Below are 17,588 nucleotides of genomic sequence, written 5' to 3'. Positions count from 1 at the left end.
ACAGTTTGAAACAAAAGTTGTGAAATCATTTTCAAAAACTTGTTTCTGGTGCAAAACCAAATTCTGCCCAGTCTACATTCCTCGAAGAGCCTAATGAACTTATAATTGGTCATTGTATTCGTAAAAGCAAACTGCTTCTTGTTGTCCTTGACAATTTTTATTTTAATTGTCCATCTCACAAATGAAACTTGGTAAATGTGGACAAAGCTGAACAGCAAGGAATCTTTTGTCCATGCTATTAATGGTGAATTGCAGGCTGGAGCGGGTCTTGGTTTTCAACCATACATCCAACTCTTGAGATTCTGGCCGAGGTTGATATCTGCAGTACAATTGTAACATTAGTTTGCTAGACAAAACCAATAAATTTTCCTTACTGAAATTTCTATTTTGATTTTATGATGTCTGTTTTTGTTTTGGTTTCTTTTAATTGTGGGGACATGAAACAAAGTCATGCTGAGTATTTCATTTTTTCAGGGCTTTAGTACTGATGTTTACTCTACCTAATAAGGTTGGATCAAAAATAATTATTGTTAATGATGGGAATGAGTAATTACAGTAAAAAGTGATTGCAGATGTGTTTCAAAATCTTGCTCCAGGGATAAGCATACAGAGCTACATTGTTAGATAGAAATGTAAATCAAATTGATTAAATGAAAATGCATTAAGGCAGCTATTTGTTAACCATATCAGCATTTTAGTAATAACCATTGCAAGTTTTACTTGCATCTGTGCTGATATTGCAAATGATGTTAAGTATTCTTCTTTTTAAACTTAAAATGCACATTTGACTAGAATGTTTTGAAAGCTACTGCTGATAGACACAAATGATAGTAAGACATTTGACCTTGCATATTAATTATGTTAGTGATGTCAAAATCTGTCACTTTTGCATGAAATGGAAAAATGCAGCTGCCATGAAATTTTTGGTGTCAACTCCAAATTAGTTGTAAACAAAATCTGCACAACTCAATATATATTGGAAATATATTCAGGATTGGAGTCCCAAATCTGAAATATACAAAACTGAACGTTTCAATGTACAGAGCCAATAATGGACTAAACACACAGACAATGACTGTATTGACACAGGCTGCTTTCTGCAAAATTAGGGTTTAGCAACATAATATTAAGACATTATCGGGCATATTTTTGAATTGGGCAAATGGGCATTTTGTAATGAACATGAACTTTTAAAGAGCCAGATTAAAATTCTAAACCATACAATGTTCAGAATGTATTTTGTATTAAGCAGTTATAGTTACAGTAATTCATCTTTCATAATACATAAATCAATATGCTAGTCATCTTATGCTGGATCAGTTATTAATATCCCTTCAGGGTGAAGGAAATCAATTATAAAAATCCGTGATTAAGACTGTACAGAATAATTTGTGTTAATGATTTTGTTTCCAGACCAAAGATTTTTCATGTGATATTTGGTAATTTTGTTTTACATGTTACCATTACAGGTCTTATCTGCAGGAAGAAAAATGTGCTGTTATTTTTATATATTATATGCATTCGGCAAATTCAGTGAATTTCTGCAGCACAAAAAATACAAAAGCACCCTTTTGATTTCTTTCTATGAAAAAGTGTAGAATTAGATGAAAAAGAAACGACAGGCAAAAATCTCAAAGGCGACATTTTATTTGCAATAGAGGTCTGTCTGAAAATGTCTAAAAGTCTGATTAGAAATGCAGCATGGCAGAAAATAATATAACACAAATACTTATACTGCTTTCCCATTACAAACCTTCTTTCTTACTGGAAACAGGTTTAATGGCATGGACTATAATATTATGTTACCTTGTTCATATATACTTTTGCAGTCTTCCAACTTCTATCTTTAGGATTTTTTTCCTTTGGAGCTAAAAGCACCTGCACTGCCACAGTGACATTGGTAACAATTGCAGGTGGATTTGGAAAGGTTCATAATTCTGTCCAGCTTGACTAAAATACAAAAAGAAGAAAGGAAATATTTATATAAATTTGTACGTGACAATGAATCATCAACTGCAGGTATTGTAGCCCATTCTTCATACCCTGTTTAATGTGTTTAAAGCAGCATTTGCAGCATCAGTGCAGGTTCAGCCTGAGCAAGGCCCTCTGCAGATTCTTGCTGTTGCTTTGACACTTCAGTTCGCACAGCAGTTACCTGCTACATCAATTTTACAGTGAAGGTGTTTGTGAGGGTTCACTGTAGTCATACATTTTGCTTGTTCAAAGCTTGATTTTTTTTACAAATCTTAAGTTACGATAGCCACTCATTTAATCATTAATACTCTTCCTTTAAAAAGTCTGAAATTACCATTAGACATTTTCATTTGCCAACTGGGTATTTTAGCTTTTAAATTAAAGATACTTTTGCATCACTGTCATCTATGTTGCTAAATATTACTCCAGCATTAAAGAACTGGGAAGGGCAGTAACAGATAAGAGATGAGTAATCACAGTGACTATACAAGATTCATAAAATGCTAATTAGTAAAACGTAGATATATTCCTGGTTCTCATTTCTATTACACTTTTGTCCAACATATCTAGCACTAAAACAACAATAACATCTGGTGGAACAGCTTTTATAATGTTGAACTTTGCACTGAACTTTCATATATTTATTTTGAAAGTGTTATCTGCACTGTCAACTTCTGATAACTCTTGTTCTTGCAGCCTTCTCTGGACACCAGCTCATCAGTCATGCATGTACCCTTTGCTCTTCAGCATCTGCAATAGTTCTCTCGTGATTCAACTTCTCAGTCTGCTGCCCCACTTTGATAATCAGTGTCTCAGCGTCTTTGTTCCTCTGGTCCAGTTCCATTTCTTGAGCGGCTAGTTTTGCTTTCAGATCTTCTACGTAGATAATTAAAGCAGAAACATGCACTGTTTAAATTATAAAAGCAGACTAATGTAACTATGTTTTTAATTTTATTATATAATAACACAATCCATTATCTTTGTGGTTAGAAAGTTAAAAGCAGTTGGTGTCTGGGGAACTGTAAAAGCATTCCTTTGAGCCTTGGTTAAAACAGTTTAATTATTTTCAGTCCTCCATGGGTACGTTCAAAGTTATAAATTTTCTCCATAAGCCCAACTGAGACAAATAAACATGAGGAAAACTACCAGTGATGAGCATTAGTGGATATTTGATTGAAAATTGACTTTTGGCTTCATTACCTAAGTCACTATATTAAAATTACTTGATCCTAGCTTAATTCTGTAAATACAAAGTGTACCTTTCCACATCTATTCTGTCGTAATTAGACTTGGAATACTCACTTGTGAAGCTGTAGTTTTTACTTTTTGGAGCACATTTTCTGGACACTTTTTTCTTTGCAATAGATCTTTTCTTAAGCAGGAGGTTTTGATACAATTTTGTAGTAGTGTAGTTATAGTGTTTCTCATTCTGTTGATATTTCACACTAATTTCATTCGCATATGTGCGTATGCTATAAACTGACATAGAGGATTTCACCAGGCTAGGAGAAAAAAATTATATCCAAAGTCATAAAATTATAATATAAAATAACATACTTAAAAAAGATATTCAGTACATTATTTGTACATTAGCATTTTCCAGTGCTTTAAATTAACATAGTTTTCTTCAATTTAATTGCAAAAAATAATTTTATATTATACAACCATCTTACTCGTATGCAGGATATAATATAGCCTGCATATTTTGATTTATATCCACTTACAAATTAGCCATTCCTTTATTTCTAACTTTGAAAGGGATTTTCTAAAATTGCTTAAAATGTTTTAATATTTATCTGATCCACAATTATGGGAACCCAGGAATGATTTAGCTGCTTGGCAAATTTACGATCCAAAAGCGTACCAAGTTTTTAAACTTTCCATATAAATATTATAATCTGATTATTCACTTCAGAAGTATAGGGCTTCAGCATAGATTGAATTTCTGATGTAAAACTTTGGTTGGAGGGCTTTAACGAGCTGAACTGCACTACCGTATAGCAGACATGAAAATTAACCTCTATCGATAACTGCAAAAAAACATTGCATCTTTCATCTACTTCAACATATATTCAATGTATTTTACTTTGCTATGTATCTAAAATGCATGCCATTACTTACATAACTATAATTGTTGGATAAAAAAAGCTTCACTTCAAAGATTTATTTGAAAAAAAAATCAAACAAACCCTTTGACGCATCATGTTGTTATACAAATACTTTTTACCCTATTCCTACTTTGCATGGAAAATGTATTTTCACAGTTGTCAGTATGATGGACGGGAAAAGAATGATCAGACAGTTGCTGTTTGCTTGTACCTTTGCACAATAGCTCAGTAAGAGTCATGGTGAGTTGGTGAGACTAACTGTGTCCCGTTTTTTAACATATTAAGTTTGTCTCCAGGACACACATGGCTTCACTAGGTTGCCTAACCTCATTCATAATAGATGCTAATCTTTTCAGGGTTGACTGATGACAGCACTTCCTGCCCTTCACGGATTTAGAGCTGGGTTTTATCAAAGGACTTGAACTGCCTGCTAATTAGAGTAATTTCCTTCATCATGAATTATTTATTTCCATTGGTAACTGATCAGTGCGTCATTAATGGGATATTCTAAACTCAGTTTTCACACTAATGCACACTGTATCATAAGTGCTTGAAAAACTCTTTAATACATGCCTCCCGGTCCAATATGTTTTGGAAAAAAAATGCTCCTGTTTTAGATAAATTGGCTGCCAGTCTTCTTGACTTATTAAAAAATATGGGGTCAATTTAAGCTTGACAAGCCATAAATTTAAATTACCTTATCTGAATACAAATAAAGTTAACAAACATGGAACTTCACTCAAGAAAAATAGCCTTTTAAGTTATTTTATGGAAAAAATATATAAATGCAGTACTGCATGAAAAGCTCTGCATGATGCACAATTAACATAAGAGAACATAAAAAAAGAACTCTCATTGCACAAATAGGTTTAAACGTTTGATAGAAAGACCATGATTTGGGATTTATTACAATGCATTTAAGACAAAAGACAACATCTTGAAAAGGTAAATGAGTTGTACGAGTGGAAAAGCTGCATTTTTAGTCAGCTTCTGAGACTAAACATACAATTATTTGTAAGTCAAATGAAGTCATACCGAGTTGATGCAGAGGCAAAAACTGCCAAAGATTTCCAATTAAATTATTATTTTCGTATTACTGTGCATTATAGACTGACCCGTAATTCCTACTATAACTGAAAAAAATCTGAAATAGAAAAGATAGGATGAATGCATGGAGTATTGAAATAGGATGAATGCACAGAGGCTTTTCACTCAGAGTAGAGGAATCAAGAACCAGAGAACATAGGCTTAAAGTACAAGGGGTAAGATTTAATAGGAACCTGAGAGGTAACATTTTTCATAGATGATTGAGGATGTATGGAATGAGCTGCCAGAGGAGGTAGTTAAGGCAGGTGCTATAACAGCATTTAAAACATTCTTGGAAAGGTACATAGATAGGAAAGGTTTAGAGAGATATGTGCCAAATAAGGGCAAATGGGACGAGCTTAGATGGGCATCTTTGTCAACATGGACGACTTAGATCGCAAAGCCTATTTCCTTATGGTGTGACTCAGTAAAACTCAATACAGTAAACCCATGTTATTATGGAGCTCTTTATAATGCATTTTGGTTATTGCAGACAATCCTTTTAAGAATACAGCATGCTACATACAGTGCGAAGGCTACTGAAATTGAACAAGGCATTGAAATTAACCGGCAATCAACTCTTAAACCGACACTTAACGCTATGAAAAAATGTCAAACAGCCTTTAGAAATCCCTTACCCGGTTATAGCAGACAATTGGCAATAACGGACATCATACCACTGCCCCCCCCCCCCTCCCCCTCCCCATGGTTTGATATAACAAGGCTTTACTGCACCATTTTAAAAAAGTGAATTACCAAAATAACAAAGTTTCTAACCAACAAGTGGCTTTCTGGTGAGGTAATGAGTTACTTAAAGATCGAGCAGAAAGTCCTAGTTCTCTTGTCCAAGCAGGACTCAATAGAGTCATAGATTTATACACATGGAGACAGGCACTTCAGTCCAACTTGCCCACCCCGACCAACATGCCTTGTCTGCAGTATAGTTCCATCTGACTGCATTTGGCCTATATCCTTCTAAATCTATCCTATCCATGCACCTGTCTAAATGTTTTTTAAACATTGTGATAGTACCTGCCTTAACCACCTGCTTGTTCCATACACCTACCACCCTTTGTGTAAAAAGGTTGACCCTCAGGATCCTATTAGATCTACCCCCTCACCTTAAACCTATGTCCTCTGGTTCTTGACTCTGTGCATTCATCTTATCTATTCCTCTCATGATCTTATACATTTCTATGATATCACCCCTCAGCCTCCTGCACTCCAAGGAATAAAGTCCTAGCCAGCTCAACCTCTCCCTATAGCTCAGGCCCTCGAGTCCTGGCAACATCCTCGTAAATCTTCTCTACAAGCCTGTTAGGCGCTAGCCTTTCCAGCTTAATGACATCATTCCTATAACAGGGTGACCAAAGCTGAACACAATACTATGGCCTAACCAGTGTCCTGTACAATGATATGGTCCAAAATAAGGAGTTGAGCGGTCCAAGGCCAGAATTAAAAATCAGAGCCACTAGAAACAGAAACATAGAAGATATGTGCAGGAGGAGGCCATTCGGCCCTTCGAGCCAGCACCGCCATTCATTGTGATCATGGCTGATCGTCCCCTATCAATAACCCATGCCTGCCTTCTCCCCATATCCCTTGATTCCACTAGCCCCTAGATCTCTATCTAACTCTCTCTTAAATCCATCCAGTGACTTGGCCTCCACTGCCCTCTGTGGCAGGGAATTCCCCAAACTCACAACTCTCTGGGTGAAAATGTTTTTTCTCACCTCAGTCTTAAAGGTAATAAACTCTGGATTACTACCCAAGATATGTGCAAATTGGCATAGAATTGAATACATGGATAAAAGATTGATGAGGGAGAAATTGGTTCTAATTCATGGAGCAATGGCAACAGTAATGAGGAAAGATGCACCGTTTTTACAGGACAAGCTTTGTTTGAATTGAGTTGGGAATGCCATAGCAAAATGAGAAAATAAGAATATTAATAAGGCTTTGAAATAAATAATATAGACACTCTGACAGTGAAGAGGAATCAAGAATGGCAAAGAGTAAGATCAAGGTGATAGTGCAGAGTATCAGTAATGAAATGTTTAAGTCTTTCGGGAATACACAGAACCAACAAAAATAACAGTTTATCTCTGTTTCCAATCAGGGGTGAGAAAAAGAGTAAAAGATAACGTTGAAGGCTCTTCAACTAAATACATGCAGCATTCATAACAAGATGCACAAATTAATGGTACGTATAAACAAATGGGTATGAGCTAACAGTATACAAGAATTTGCTGGCAAAGTGCCCGAGGTTGGAAAATAATATTCCTGTATACCTTTAGAAGTGATTGGGAAAGAAGGTTAAAAGCTTTATAAAAAAGAATGAGGTAAACACAGTAGAGCGAAAAACGTTTTGTTCAGTAAAATCAAGGTAACAGATACAGTCCGAGTGAATCAAAGAAACTGCAAGCCATTCGCTAAAGCCAACTAAAGAGATAATGCAAGTCATCATATTAATCAGACAATTAGAGGCATGAGTAAAAGGAACATTACAAGCACCACAGGGAACCAGAATCTACACATAGATTGGATAAACAAAATTAATATTAATAGTACGGAGGATGAATTAATGAAATGTATTGAGAGCTATTTTTCTCGATCAGTGTGTTACAGTCATTGAATAAAGAGGCTATTTTAATCCTATATTGTGCAAGGGGAAAAGATTGCACAATCTTGTAGGGAATGAGTCATAGGGAAGAGTAATCATAATATGAGAGGATCTTGTATAAAGATTTGAAGTAATTTAGTTTACCTTGAAGCTAAGGTCTGAAATCTAAATTGAGCAAACTATGAAGTATGAAGTGTCAAATGACTGCAGCTAATGATAAATTACATTAAAGTCTATGATGCAAATGAGCAGTGATGATTTAAAGAATACATAGTTTATAGCAAGTGGGTAGTGCTTTTAGGTAGGTATTGTAAGTGGTCCAGTTATGGCAAATACGTGAGCTTAACTCACAGAAAAAAGACTTGCATTGGGCAGCAATATATGTAAGTAAACTTAAGAATTTCAGACTTCAGCAAAAGAACAACAAATAGATAAGGAAAGAAAAGCAAAATACAATAATCGGGCAAGAAATATAAAAACAAATTGTAAAAGCTTCAATTGAAATGTAGAAAGATTACAGAAAAATAAGGTTGGTTCCTTACAGGCTGAGAGGAGAAATTATATTGGGGAATAAGGAAATGACAGTGAAATTAAATAAATATTTTATAAGCATTTTCACGGAAATAGCAGAGAACTAGAAGTCCAGAGTGAATGATCTGAAAGAAATTAGCTCCAGTTAACAAAAAAAGGACTTAAAAGTCAGAAATCCAAAGACCCAATGAGCTACATCCCAACATTGGAAAAAAAGGTGGTTATAGAGATGATGAATACTTTCATCAACCTCTTCCAAAACTCCATACATTCCAGAACAGCTCCCACAGATCGGAAGAGAGGAAACATAACCCCAATATTTCACAAAAGAGTAAAAAAGTAAACAGTGATACTGACATTAGTAGAGAAATTGCTCAACGCAGGTAAGGAAGTAAGGAAGCAGCAGCAAGGCGCTCAGAATATAACACGGAAAATGTATCTTATTTAAATATTTTTCAGCTGTAAACAGATCCTATTCAACTAAGTAATTATTTAATTATGGAGAGGGTCAGAACCGGACCTAGGGTTGTGATTTTTGATTGGAGAAAGGCTAACTTTGAGGAGATGCGAAAGGATTTAAAAGGAGTAAATTGGGACATTTTGTTTTATGGGAAAGATGTGGAAGAGAAATGGAGTACATTTAAAGGTGAAATTTTAAGTACAGAATCTTTATGTCCCTGTTCGGTTGAAAGGAAATAGTAAAAATCGGAAAGAGCCATGGTTTTCAAGGGAAATTGAACACTTGGTTCGGAAAAAGAGGGAGATCTACAATAATTATAGGCAGCATGGAGTAAATGAGGTGCTTGAGGAGTATAAAGAATGTAAAAAGAATCTTAAGAAAGAAATTAGAAAAGCTAAAAGAAGATATGAGGTTGCTTTGGCAAGTAAGGTGAAAGTAAACCCAAAGGGTTTCTACAGCTATATTAATAGCAAAAGGATAACGAGGGATAAAATTGGTCCATTAGAGAGTCAGAATGGACAGCTATCTGCAGAGCCAAAAGAGATGGGGGAGATATTGAACAATTTATTTTCTTCGGTATTCACCAAGGAGAAGGATATTGAATTATGTGAGGTAAGGGAAACAAGTAGAGTAGCTATGGAAACTATGAGATTCAAAGAAGAGGAAGTACTGACACTTTTGAGAAATATAAAAGTGGATAAGTCTCCAGGTCCGGACAGGATATTCCCTAGGACATTGAGGGAAGTTAGTGTAGAAATAGCAGGGGCTATGACAGAAATATTTCAAATGTCATTAGAAACGGGAATAGTGCCGGAGGATTGGCGTACTGCGCATGTTGTTCCATTGTTTAAAAAGGGGTCTAAGAGTAAACCTAGCAATTATAGACCTGTTAGTTTGACGTCAGTGGTGGGTAAATTAATGGAAAGGATACTTAGAGATAATATATATAAGCATCTGGATAAACAGGGTCTGATTAGGAACAGTCAACATGGATTTGTGCCTGGAAGGTCATGTTTGACTAATCTTCTTGAATTTTTTGAAGAGGTTACTCGGGAAATTGATGAGGGCAAAGCAGTGGATGTTGTATATATGGACTTCAGTAAGGCCTTTGACAAGGTTCCTCATGGAAGGTTGGTTAAGAAGGTTCAACGGTTGGGTATTAATGGTGGAGTAGCAAGATGGATTCAACAGTGCCTGTATGGGTGATGCCAGAGAGTAATGGTGGATGGTTGTTTGTCAGGTTGGAGGCCAGTGACTAGTGGGGTGCCACAGGGATCTGTGTTGGGTCCACTGTTGTTTGTCATGTACATCAATGATCTGGATGATGGTGTGGTAAATTGGATTAGTAAGTATGCATATGATACTAAGATACGTGGGGTTGTGGATAATGAAGTAGATTTCAAAGTCTACAGAGAGATTTATGCCAGTTGGAAGAGTGGACTGAAAGATGGCAGATGGAGTTTAATGCTGATAAGTGTGAGGTGCTACATCTTGGCAGGACAAATCAAAATAGGATGTACATGGTAAATGGTAGGGAATTGAAGAATGCAGGTGAACAGAGGGATCTGGGAATAACTGTGCACAGTTCCCTGAAAGTGGAATCTCATGTAGATAGGGTGGTAAAGAAAGCTTTTGGTGTGCTGGCCTTTATAAATCAGAGCATTGAGTATAGAAGTTGGGATGTAATGTTAAAATTGTACAAGGCATTGGTGAGGCCAATTCTGGAGTATGGGGTACAATTTTGGTCGCCTAATTATAGGAAGGATGTCAACAAAATAGAGAGAGTACAGAGGAGATTTACTAGAATGTTGCCTGGGTTTCAGCAACTAAGTTACAGAGAAAGGTTGAACAAGTTAGGGCTTTATTCTTTGGAGCGCAGAAGGTTAAGGGGGGGACTTGATAGAGGTCTTTAAAATGATGAGAGGGATAGACAGAGTTGACGTGGATATGCTTTTCCCACTGAGAGTAGGGAAGATTCAAACAAGGGGACATGACTTGAGAATTAAGGGACAGAAGTTTAGGGGTAACATGAGGGGGAACTTCTTTACTCAGAGAGTGGTGGCTATGTGGAATGAGCTTCCAGGGAAGGTGGTGGAGGCAGGTTCGATTTTATCATTTAAAAATAAATTGGATAGTTATATGGACGGGAAAGGAATGGAGGGTTATGGTCTGAGTGCAGGTATATGGGACTAGGGGAGAATACGTGTTCGGCACGGACTAGAAGGGTCGAGATGGCCTGTTTCTGTGCTGTAATTGTTATATGGTTATATGGTTAACTACTGAGCTGGCAACAGAATAAAGTCAAGGAATATATGAACGACAAATTTCAGAAATATAGCTTATTAAAAGTAATTCATTAATGGTGTACTTTAACTTTCTCTTCCTTTATCCCATTGTAAATTCATAAAACATTTGCTTTTTCTATGTTTGACAAATGATTTGACATTTTTTTTTTTTTTTTAAATATTTTTTATTGGAGATAGGTACATAACCTATTACATCATTACAGTCTTACATTTTTAAATTGATAATATTGTCAATTATTATTACATTGTCTCCAATACCTTTTGCCTTTTTTTTTTTTTTAAACTAGATAGAACTAAAGAGATAGGTGAAGTAAAGAAAGAAAAGAAAGAGAAGACATTTGACAATGATTTGACATTTTTGATGTACAAACTTAAAAATTATTAATTAATTCAAAGATTGGCAATGATTTCTGAGCCATTTCTTTCCAGCAATGCAAAGTCTCAACTCGATCTGGAGTTATCTCATAGGTGGTAAGCTTGAAGCAACATTTTGCATACAAGCAGCATTACATTTACCTGCAGTCCATGGATTTTTTCAATGAAACTATGGCTGACAGATTCCAGAACTGCCTGGGACCATGCATGAAACCAGACAATGGCTGTGCAGTTCATGTAGCTGGGAACGTCCTTGCTCTTGTCCGAAGAGCAAAGCCCACGGGAGAAAAGCAGAGTACAACCTGAAAAATACATGCTTCCTGTCAATATTATTAGACAAAAAAGCAAATTAATAATTTTTTGAATCTATCATCAGACATCACCAATCACAAGGTCAACCTGGAGAATTTAATTTTAATGTTTTGTTTATGGGATGTAGATTTTGCTAACAATGCTAACATTTATTGTGCACCGTCAATGGTTCATAGTGAGAAGGTAAGTCTAGAATAACATGTAGGTAGACCAGTTAAAGCGAGCAGTTTCTTTCCCCAAGTAACAAAGGTGAACTAGATGGGATTTTAAGGCAATACAGTAGTTTTATGATCATCAGTTTTGAATTTTTAAAAATATATTCCAGATTTATTTAATTACTTCCAGTTCCCCAGCTGCCACAGTGAGATTCAAACACATGCCTCTAGATCAATGGTCCAGAACTAGCTCCCAGCCCAGTAATTTAACCATCATGCTATCTTGCATGGCAAAAAACATTTAAAGGAAATATGCAATGAGGAGAGATAAATGTTGATAAATATGTCAATGATAATGATACAGGACTGAAAACAGCTCAAGTAGTATCCTATACAAAATAAATATTAATTAGGCAGCTTGATAAGCCAGCTTTCCAGAAAATGTGGATGAATGTTCACAGGTTCCCCACATTGTCCAGGAAACCTTGGGGAAGAGTTATAGACACCCACCATAAATGGTTTAAATGTCATTTATACCATTTTACTGGGGATGCAAAGGTCTTCCAACAAAGTTAATGGACAAACAGAAGGCCCCCTGCAGAACCAACCACTTTTTAAAATGGAAAAAGTTTAATAAAGATTCAAAAAACTTTAAGTAGCTTCGAATTAAATTGTATTTTGATAATAAAGCTGTCACTCACAGGCATGCATTTTAGAGAAGATTATAATGTAAAACATCTGGGTTTCAAATTTTCAAAGATGCCATACTGTCCTTCTTAAGGTCATTCAAAGCATTGAAGCAAACCTTTTGTTTGATTTTCTTTAATTACACATTGCCCTACATCATCTAAAACAATGCTCAATTCAAAATTATACTCCAAAAGTTGCTGGGAATAAATTAATATATTTAACGAGTGATAAAGTACACATATGTCTTTACACATGTGTGTGGTAAATTTATTTTGAAACATATTTTGCTGGTTATTGGCTGAATTTGTACTTTGATTTTATTCCACAGATTATTTACGCTTTATATTATCTGCTTGCAATAAGAAAGTACAAACATAAAAAAATATCAACATTAATTTGATTGATAAACAAGGCTTTGGAACAATGTAATTTCTCTAAGTCAGTACCAACCTTGTGGATTTTGCACAGGCCTTGATGACTATAACATTTGATATTTAATACTGACATTAACTTGAACATTTATTTTTTGTTTAATTAACTGATGAAGTCCAGAAAATTGAATCCACAGTTCCTAATGTCTACACTATTACATTACAAAACTATAATACAGTACACAACCAGAATGTTAACTTATTCTCTGGCAAACATCAAAATCTTACTGAAATGTACAAATTGAAAACTGAAGATTGCCAGAATAGGACCATTTCCAATGGGAATTTGCACTGTAATTAAAACTTTAAAAAGTGGGACTTTGAAACGCAGGTGGAAGAATACATGATCTTGAATTAATTATTAACACAAAGTTTTGTTAAAGCAAAAGTGTGTGTGTGTTTTGAAGATGGAAAACAAGTAAATGTACTTCAAATGAAATGAAATGCATTTGACCTTTAATTGGTGTCGAATTCAATTGATAAAGAATTGCCAGCAGCTCTCTCTGGTGTCTAACAATGTTAAACCTTGTAATTCCATCCTAATAGTTGAAATAATGTTGTCCATTTCTTCTTCACTAAACAAATCTGGAATATCCCCTGAAACACAGTGGTGGATTTCTGCATTAATAGCTGACTACAAAATTCTCTTGCATAAATAATACTTACAGCGACTGAAATTCAATAGTATACAAACACTGTAAAACTGTCAAAGAATGACCTGGACTTTGAACACTATTTTGCTACACAAATGCCACCACATCTAGGATTCCCGTGTACATGCACATCCTAAACGTGCTGGTTTCCCAATAATGTTTAGGGTCACAGGGGAAACACTGTTAGAAACATACAAACATAGAAAATAGGTGCAGGAGTAGGCCATTCGGCCCTTCGAGCCTGCACCGCCAGTCAATATGATCATGGCTGATCATCCAACTCAGTATCCTGTACCTGCCTTCTCTCCATACCCCCTGATCCCTTTAGCCACAAGGGCCACATCTAACTCCCTCTTAAATATAGCCAATGAACTGGCCTCAACTACATTCTGTGGCAGAGAATTCCAGAGATTCAGCACTCTCTGTGTAAAAAATATTTTTATCATCTAAAAGATTTCCCCTTTATCCTTAAATTGTGACCCCTTGTTCTGGACTTCCCCAACATCGGGAACAATCTTCCTGCTTCTAGCCTGTCCAACCCCTTAAGAATTTTGTAAGTTTGTAGTAATATGACTTCATAGTAATATGACTGTTGTTCATATTACTATGAAGGATGTTTGTTGGGGAAAACATACAAGCAAGAAGGGTTTCGGCCCGAAACGTCGCCTATTTCCTTCGCTCCATAGATGCTGCTGCACCCGCTGAGTTCCTCCAGCAATTTTGTGTACCCAAGCAATTTACAAATCTCTTTTTGAATTGCTTAATTGTTTACAACTTTTCAAGCATTAAGGTGATTTTATACGTTTCATTTTTTGTTTTTAATTGTTAACAAATATTTTGTGATCTATATTCTCAAAGTATTTAAATAGTCTCCAACAAAGATTATTAAATTTGCAAGATCCAATGGACCTTCTGAAAACTCTTTAGCAAACAGTTTGGCAGTGCACTAGTTATACTGTATGCAGTGTTTATGACTGAACCATTCATCAGATCTCACATTATCTACAATCTAGTCGGATGAGAGATCAGCTATGGAATTATACAACTTTTTATCGAGTCAAGTGACAAGTACTATAAGTAAGGTGAAAGCAGTTGCCCTCTATATCATGGAATTCTACAGGAATAAGTTTTACATTTGTTGGCAGTAATTTTACAGCAGCAACAATTCATCCTTGAACCCAAAGGTACTGCGTCTGGAGAACGAGCAAACGTATTGGTCAGCTATGTAAGCGCATTTTAAAATGTTTTAATAAAGAATTTAGAATATGCTTAAAATATGCATTTGAAATGGATTTAAAAGTTTCATGTATTGAAGACAATTGTAACAGCTTTTTATTTCACTTCAAAGAATGACATTGTACTTTTTTTGTGTTATGAATAAATTTCCATAGTGAAGGAGAGCGAATGCCACTATTTAAAAACAGCTAATTTGCAATGAATATAACAACAATTAATATAAATTAAAGAATGAGGTAATGACAGAAAACTTGTATAGAGGTAAAGACCTCAATAATTCAGTATGGACACAGACCATCCCAGATATAGAAACCCAATTTATGGACTTGTACATACAAAAAGCTCCCGTAATATTATCAAATTCAAAAATCGAATGCACGTTCACAGAATATTTTCCTTTCTCCCCATTTTGAATAATTGTTCTTTCTTATCAGTCTTCTGCTTTTGATGCCATTCAGTGCATTACGGTGGCAGGACAGTTACAATATTGAATGATCTTTGGGCATTTTTTGACGAGCACAAAATCGACAGATGGACATCAGATAAAAATGGAACCTGTTCACTATCTAAGGTCGGCATAGAGTATTTAATATAAAAAAACATAAACTTTTTTTATTTTTAGGAATGCTATTCCTACAATTATGAAGACTCAAATTTTGACACAGAAAATAAACTTGCAAAATGAACTCTCCAAAATCTTTGAATATGATTTTCACATTAGCCATGCTAAATATTGTAAAGGTCTTTTCTAAATGCATTCAGCATTTATTGATTGCAACAAATTATGTTTGGCTTACATGCTCTACAAGAGGTGCGGTAATGGATGTTGTATAACTAATCTTTATGGTTGACCCTTCACCTCTACTGATGAGCCCTATTCAGTAATTCAATGACCTCTGTTCATTTTAAATATCATATGTCTGAACTGTTCCAAGAATGAATATTCCTGTCAAACACTTTATGCAGAAATTTGTGGTGCTATTACCAGAAAGTATCAAACTGAATTACTTACATTTGAATTAAAATGATCTATTACCTGAAGCCAACATGTCATTAATTAAAACTAGGAATCGTTCATCTGGTATTTGAGCATCTGTATCAAGGAACCCTGTGCCGATATTCTTCACTCCAACTTTAATATACAAAGCAGCAATATCGGCCTGAGAAATCATTAAGATAAAAAAAAATGTAAGAAGCTATTAAATCAAGAAAATAGTTTGTCTTGTTTAACAATCAGAATCCTTACCTTGAGGTCAGTAATTCTGTGTATTTTGCGTAGTGTAATCTGGAACACCTCTAGTGAGCTGAGAAAAGCTACCTAACAACAGCTTGAGCTGCCAAAAGCTGCCAAAGTTTGTCATTCCTTCTAACGCCAACTAAAAATGCATTGCCTCATGGAACCTGCAAAATAAGATGGTGAAACGTTTTATTCAGATGCTACTCATGTGTCAACAATATAGTATGCACTGATAATCAGCGGAAGTTAATTTTTCCCTTTTTACAGTGCATTCAGAAAGTATTCAGACCCTTTGCTATGACACTCAAAATTGAGCTTAGGTTCATCCTGTTTCCTTTGATCATCCTTGAAATGTTTCTACAACTTGGAGTCCACCAGTGGTAAATTAAATTGATTGGACATGATTTGGAAAGGCACACACCTGTCTATACAAGGTCCCACAGTTGACAGTGCATGACAGAGCAAAAACCAAGTCATGAAGACCAATAAATTGTCAGTAGACCGCTGAGACAGGATTGTGTCGAGACACAGATCTGGGGAAGGGTATAAAGCAATTTCTGCAGCATTGCAGGTCCCGAAGAGCAAAGAGGCCTCCGTCATTCTTAAATGGAAGAACTTTGGAACCACCAGGACTCTTCATAGAGCTGGCAGCCCGGCAAAACTGAGCAATCGGGGGAGAAGGGCCTTGGTCAGGGAGGTGACCAAGAACCCGATGGTCACTCTGACAGAGTTCCACAGTTCCTCTGTGGAGATGGGAGAACCTTCCAGAAGGACAACTGCAGCACTCCACCAATCAGGCCTTTTTGGAAGAGTGGCCAGACAGAAGCCACTCGTCAGTAAAAGACACATGACAGCCCGCTTGGAGTTTGCCAAAAGGCACCTGAAGGACTCTCAGACCATGAGAAACAAGATTGTCTGGTCTGATGAAACCAAGATTGAACTCTTTGGCCTGAATGTCTAGCGTCACATCTGGAGGAAACCAGGCACCGCTCATCACCTGGCCAATACCATGTCTACGGTGAAGCATGGTGGTGGCAGCATCATGCTGTGGGGATGTTTTTCAGCGGCAGGAACTGGGAGACTAGTCAGGATTGAGGGAAAGATGAACGGAGCAAAGTACAGAGAGATCCTTGATGAAAACCTGCTCCAGAACGTTCTGGACCTCAGACTGGGGCGGAGGTTCACCTTCCAACAGGACAACGACCCTAACCACACAGCCAAGAAGACAACGCAGGAGTGGCCTCATGACAAGTCTGTGAATGTTCTTGAGTGGCCCAGCCAGAGCCTGGACTTGAACCCGATCGAACATCTCTGGAGGGACCTGAAAATAGCTGTGCATCGACGCTCCCCATCCAACCTGACAGAGCTTGAGAGGATCTGCAGAGAAGAATGGGAGAAGTTACCCAAATAC

The 17,588-nt window shown here is 36.3% G+C and overlaps 1 pseudogene; it reads right to left on the bottom strand.

Annotated features, from left to right (window-relative positions):
• Positions 1-17,588, bottom strand: part of LOC116974878 — a 193,607-nt pseudogene that overhangs the window by 66,721 nt on the left and 109,298 nt on the right.

The sequence above is a fragment of the Amblyraja radiata genome, chromosome 7 (genome assembly GCF_010909765.2).
Source record: "Amblyraja radiata isolate CabotCenter1 chromosome 7, sAmbRad1.1.pri, whole genome shotgun sequence".
NCBI classification, from domain to species: domain Eukaryota; kingdom Metazoa; phylum Chordata; class Chondrichthyes; order Rajiformes; family Rajidae; genus Amblyraja; species Amblyraja radiata.
The sequence above is the reverse complement of the archived record's forward strand: the minus strand, read 5'-3'. Positions and strand labels throughout refer to the sequence as shown.